Genomic DNA, 5,983 nt, shown 5'->3' with positions numbered 1-5,983 from the left:
GGAATTGATTTCCTGTTCACCCATCCATCCCTTGATTCATTCGCAAGCATTTGCAGAATGCCTAATATATATCCAATAGATAACTATCAAAACACAACAAACATATCTTTCAGATATTGAAAGAAATAGTCTGACAGATTTTCTTCTCCACTTCTCCCCTCTGTTACAGAAGGTGGAAAAGCTACATACCTGATGAGGCATTTGTAAGGACTAAATGAAATATTGAAAGTCAAAGACTTAAAACACAGATTGGCACATCGTAATTACTCGTTACGTATTTGTTGTTACTGTTATCATTATTATATGAAAAACCAGGATTAAGGCATAGATGTTATGATCCACAACAACACTTACATGATTATAGCTGATTATAAGCATTACTACATAATTGTGCCTCTCTGCAGCTTTCTGTATCTGACCCAGAAAGAGTTTCTTCAAAGTAGCCTGGTGTAACCCATTTTGTGCATAATGGCTATCTGTTCATTCTGTTGTCATGCATGATTGCTATAAAATATCTGTGCTTCATCAGTCCTCCAGAAAGTGCACTTTTCCCTCTCACTACTATTTTTGATCTATGATTTCTACAAATTTGGAAAAAAATGTGATTAAAAACATTGTTTGAAGACTATGAACTTGTGGGTCAGAGGAATTTACTTCCTCTCATCCCCAAGACAAGTTCCAAAGTCTTCCTTTCATTGTTAATCATGAAAAAAAAAAAAAAAGTAGAGGGAATTAGGACATTGGAGAAGATATTGCAGTATTGTTGTTGTTGTTGAGTTGCTAAGCTGTGTCTGACTCTTTACGACTTCATGAATTGCAGCACGCCAGGCTTCTCTGTCCTTCACTATCTCCTGGCGTTTGCTCAAACTTATATCCATTGAATCAATGATGCCATCCAACCATCTCATCCTCTGCTGTCCCCCTTCTCCTCCTGCCCTCAATCTTTCCCAGCATCAGGGTCTTTTCCAATGAGTCAGCTCTTCCCATTAGGTGGCCAAAGTATTGGAGCCTCAGCTTCAGCATCAGTCCTTCTAATGAATATTCAGTATTGACTTCCTTTAGGATTGACTGGTTTGACCCTTGCAGTCCAAGGACTCTCAAGAGTCTTCTCAGTACCACAGTTCCAAAGCATCAGTTCTTCAGTGCTCAGCCTTCTTTGTGGCCCAACCCTCATATCCGTAATGACTGCTGGAAAACCACAGCTTTAACTATATGGACCTTTGTTGGAAAAATGATGTCTCTGCTTTTTAAAATGCTGTTTAGGTTTGACATAGCTTTTCTTCCAAGCAGTGTATTTTAATTTCATGGCTGCAGTCACCATCCACGTTGATTTTGAAGCGAAAGAAATGAAATCCGACACTGTTTCCACATTTTCCCCATCTGATTGCCCTGAAATGATAGGACCAGATGCCTTTATCTTAGTTTTTTGAATGTTGAGTTTTAAGCCAGCTTTTTCACTCCCCTCTTTCATCTTCATCAAGAGGCTCATTAATTCCTCTTAACTTTCTGTCAATAAAGTGGTATCATCTGCATATCTGAGGCTGTTGATATTTCTCCCAGATATTGCAGTATGGAAACCTATAAACATTTCATAAGTTTATATCTTCAAGTTATCCTTGAAGGATCCCATCACCTACGACTAGGAAATTTTGTTATGAGAGTTATGGGGTCCTTTAATAAGCTATGAGATAGGTTGGGTACTGTTTCTCTGTTATCCAAAGTCCCTGCTGCTGCTACTGCTAAGTCACTTCAGTCGTGTCCTACTCTGTGCGACCCCATAGACAGCAGCCCACCAGGCTCCACCATCCATGGGATTTTCCAGGCAACAGTACTGGAGTGGGGTGCCATTGCCTTCTCCCTCCAAAGTCCCTAAGCAGTCTCAAATACTGGAATAGGAATTCTCCCCCTAGGAAGATATCTCTAATGCACTTTATTTAATTTTAAATGTCATTAATATCACAAACTAAGATTCAGAATTTCTGGAGCTATCTGGAAAACTAATTGAGGGGTGTTGGAAAAGTGAAATTACGAAAGGGTTTCTAGTTTTGTTTTACAATATGGGAAGTTTGTGAGCAAATGCCTAAGTGACAGAAAGGAGAGCGAATGTGTTTCTACTGATGGGAGTCAGAGGCCTATGGATCAAACAGCTGAGGCAGACACTGAAGAAGGAATGTCCGACCGTAGAAATGCAGGGAGACTGCTAAAATCCCTAAGCAAAATGTGGAAAGCCTTCTACAAGTTTCTGCCTGGAACACATATCTAACATATCAAGTCTTCACATATCAGTTTTTCAGGTAGGTATCAATAAGGGCCCCAGTTCACCTTCAAATGTCACATTAGGCAAAGATTATCATTCTGGTCTTTCATACAGTTCATGAGGTTCTCACGGCAAGTATACTGGGGTGGTTTGCCATTCCTCCTCCAGTGTATCATATTTTGTCAGAACTCTCTGCTGTGACCCGTCCATATTGGGTGGCCCTGCATGGCATGGCTCTTAGCTTCATTGAGTTATGCAAGCCCCTTTGCCATGACAATGCAGTGATCCATGAAGGGGATAAATGCTGAAGAGATCAAGAAGAGATAGAAAGAATACATGGAAGGTGAAAGTGAAGTCGCTCAGTTGTGTCCAACTCTTTGCGACCCCATGGACTGTAGCCCACCAGGCACCTCCATCCATGGAATTTTCCAGGCAAGAGTACTGGAGTGGTGTGCCATTTCCTTCTCCAAGAATACATGAAAGAACTGTCTACAAAAGACCTTGATGAACCAGACTACTATGATGATGTGGTTAGTCACCCAGAGCCAGACACTCTGGACTATGAAGTCAAGTGGGCCTTAAGAAGCACAGCAGTTAATAAAGCTAATGGATCTGAAGAACTTCCAGCAGAGCTATTCAAATCCCTAAAGGAGGATGCCATCAAGATTTTGCATTCATTACGTCAACAAATGTGGACGACCCAGCAGTGGCCACAGGACTGGAAAAGGCCAATCCTCATCCCAATTCCCAAGAAGGATGGAACTAAAGAATATGCTAACCATCAGACAATTGCATTCATCTCCCAGGCTAGTAAGGTTATGCTTAAAATCTTGCCAGTTGGCTTCAGCATTATGCAAAACAAGAACTTCCAGATGTCCAAACTGGGATTAGAAAAGGAAGAGGAACTAGAAATCAAATTGCCAACATTCACTGGATTATAGAGAAAGCAAGGGATGTCAGAGAAACATCTATTTCAGTTTCATTGACTATGCTAACATCTTTGTAGATCATGAAAAACTGTGGAAAACTTTTAGAGAGATGGGAGTACCAGACCATCTTACCTGTCTCCTGAGAAACCTGTATGCAGGTCAAGAAGCAACAGTTAGAACCCTGTGTGGAACAACTGATTGGTTCAAAATTGAGAAAAAAGTACAACAAAGCTGTCTGCTGTCACCTTGCTTGTTTAACCTATACCCTGAGCACATCATGAGGAATGCCAGGCTGGATGAGTTACAAGCTGGAATCAAGATAGGTGGGAGAAACATTAACAACCTCAGATATGCAGATAATACCACTCTAATAGCAGAAAGTGAAGAGGGATACAAAATCCTCTTGATTATGGTGAAGGAGAGTGAAAGAGCCAGTTTAAGACTAAATATTAAAAAACCTAAGATCATGGCATTCAGATAGTGAAGGACAGAGAAGCCTGGCGTGCTGCAATTCATGAAGTCGTAAAGAGTCAGACACGGCTTAGCAACTCAACAACAACAACAATACTGCAATATCTTCTCCAATGTCCTAATTCCCATTAAATTAAAAGATGCTTACTCCTTGGAAGGAAAGTTATGACCAACCTAGATAGCATATTCAAAAGCAGAGACATTACTTTGCCAACAAAGGTCCATCTAGTCAAGGCTATGGTTTTTCCAGTAGTCATGTATGGATGTGAGATTTGGACTGTGAAGAAAGCTGAGCGCCAAAGAATTGATGCTTTGAACTATGGTGTTGGAGAAGACTCTTGAGAGTCCCTTGGACTGCAAGGAGATCCAACCAGTCCATTCTAAAGGAGATCAGCCCTGGGTGTTCTTTGGAAGGAATGATGCTAAAGCTGAAACTCCAATACTTTGGCCACCTCATTCGAAGAGTTGACTCATTGGAAAAGACTCTGATGCTGGGAGGGATTGGGGGCAGGAAGAAAAGGGGACGACAGAGGATGAGATGGCATCACCGACTCGATGGATGTGAGTTTGAGTGAACTCCGGGGTTGGTGATGAACAGGGAGGCCTGGCATGCTGCGATTCATGGGGTCGCAAAGAGTCGGACACGACTGAGCAACTGAACTAATGAGTGATGGACAGTATTATGAGATGAATTCCCAGTACCTCAGAATGTGACTTTATTTAGAGACAGGGTCTTTAAAGAGGTGATTAAATTAAAATGAGCTCATTAGAGTAGGCTATAATCTCATAAGGACACCAGTCAATTCTAATTTTTTATGAAATCCTGGGTAAGTCAACATTTCTATGGCCTTCATTTCTGTATCAGTGGAGATGAAAAGGCTAATCTCATAGGATTTTTGTAGGGGATTAAATGAATTTATATATGATAATCGATATATACATATATATATACACACATAAATAAATATATATGTATACATACATATAAAGTATTAAACTGTAACAAGAATACAGTGTTATATGTAAGTGATATTATTAATCCTTCTCAGTCAGTTCAGTTGCTCAGTCATGTCCGACTCTTTGCGACCCCATGAATCGCAGGACGCCAGGCCTCCCTGTCCATTACCAACTCCCGGAGTTCACTCAGACTCACGTCCATCGAGTCAGTGATGCCATCCAGCCATCTCATCCTCTGTCATCCCCTTCTCCTCCTGCTCCCAATCCCTCCCAGCATCAGAGTCTTTTCCAATGAGTCAACTCTTCGCATGAGGTGGCCAAAGTACTGGAGTTTCAGCTTTAGCATCATTCCTTCCAAAGAAATCCCAGGGCTGATCTCCTTCAGAATGGACTGGTTGCATCTCCTTGCAGTCCAAGGGACTCTCAAGAGTCTTCTCCAACACCACGGTTCAAAAGCATCAATTCTTCGGTGCTCAGCCTTCTTCACAGTCCAATTCTCACATCCATACATGACCACAGGAAAAACCATAGCCTTGACTAGATAGACCTTTGTTGGCAAAGTAATGTCTCTGCTTTTCAATATGCTATCTAGGTTGGTCATTACTTTCCTTCCAAGGAGTAAGCGTCTTTTAATTTCATGGCTGCAGTCACCATCTGCAGTGATTTTGGAGCCCAGAAAAATAAAGTCTGACACTGTTTCCCCATCTATTTCCCATGAATTGATGGGACCGGATGCCATGATCTTCGTTTTCTGAATGTTGAGCTTTAAGCCAACTTTTTCACTCTCCTCTTTCACTTTCATCAATAAGCTTTTTAGTTCCTCTTCACTTTCTGCCATAAGGGTGGTGTCATCTGCATATCTGAAGTTATTGATATTTCTCCCGGCAATCTTGATTCCAGCTTGTGCTTCTTCTTCTTAATCCTTATAAGAAAAGGAAATCAAGACACACAAAAGAGACACCAAGCACAGAGGAAAGACAATGTCAGGACACAGCAAGGAAGTGGCCATCTGCAACTAAAGAGAGAGGTCTCAGGGAAACCAGACCTGCCAACACCTTGACCTTGGACTTCTAGCCTCCAGAACTGTAAAAAAATAAATTGTGTTGTTTAAGCCATCCTATCAGTGATTTTTTAATGAAAGTTCCAGGCAACTAATAGAGCAGGAAATCAGAAGCATAGAGACTGTGACTGTAGTTGGCAGATTAGTTTAGAAACACACATAAAACAAATCTTGGGAGCTTTCAGACACAAGTGAGAGGGAGCTGAGGACCAGGAATTGCTGGACTGAATGGGTAAATGGGAGAATGCCAAGGACATCTATATTATTAACAATGACTCTTGAGCAACATAGGTTTGAACTTCATGGGTT

Source organism: Bubalus kerabau, chromosome 2, assembly GCF_029407905.1.
Source record: "Bubalus kerabau isolate K-KA32 ecotype Philippines breed swamp buffalo chromosome 2, PCC_UOA_SB_1v2, whole genome shotgun sequence".
Lineage (NCBI taxonomy): Eukaryota > Metazoa > Chordata > Mammalia > Artiodactyla > Bovidae > Bubalus > Bubalus kerabau.
Note: the sequence above shows the minus strand (reverse complement) of the source record.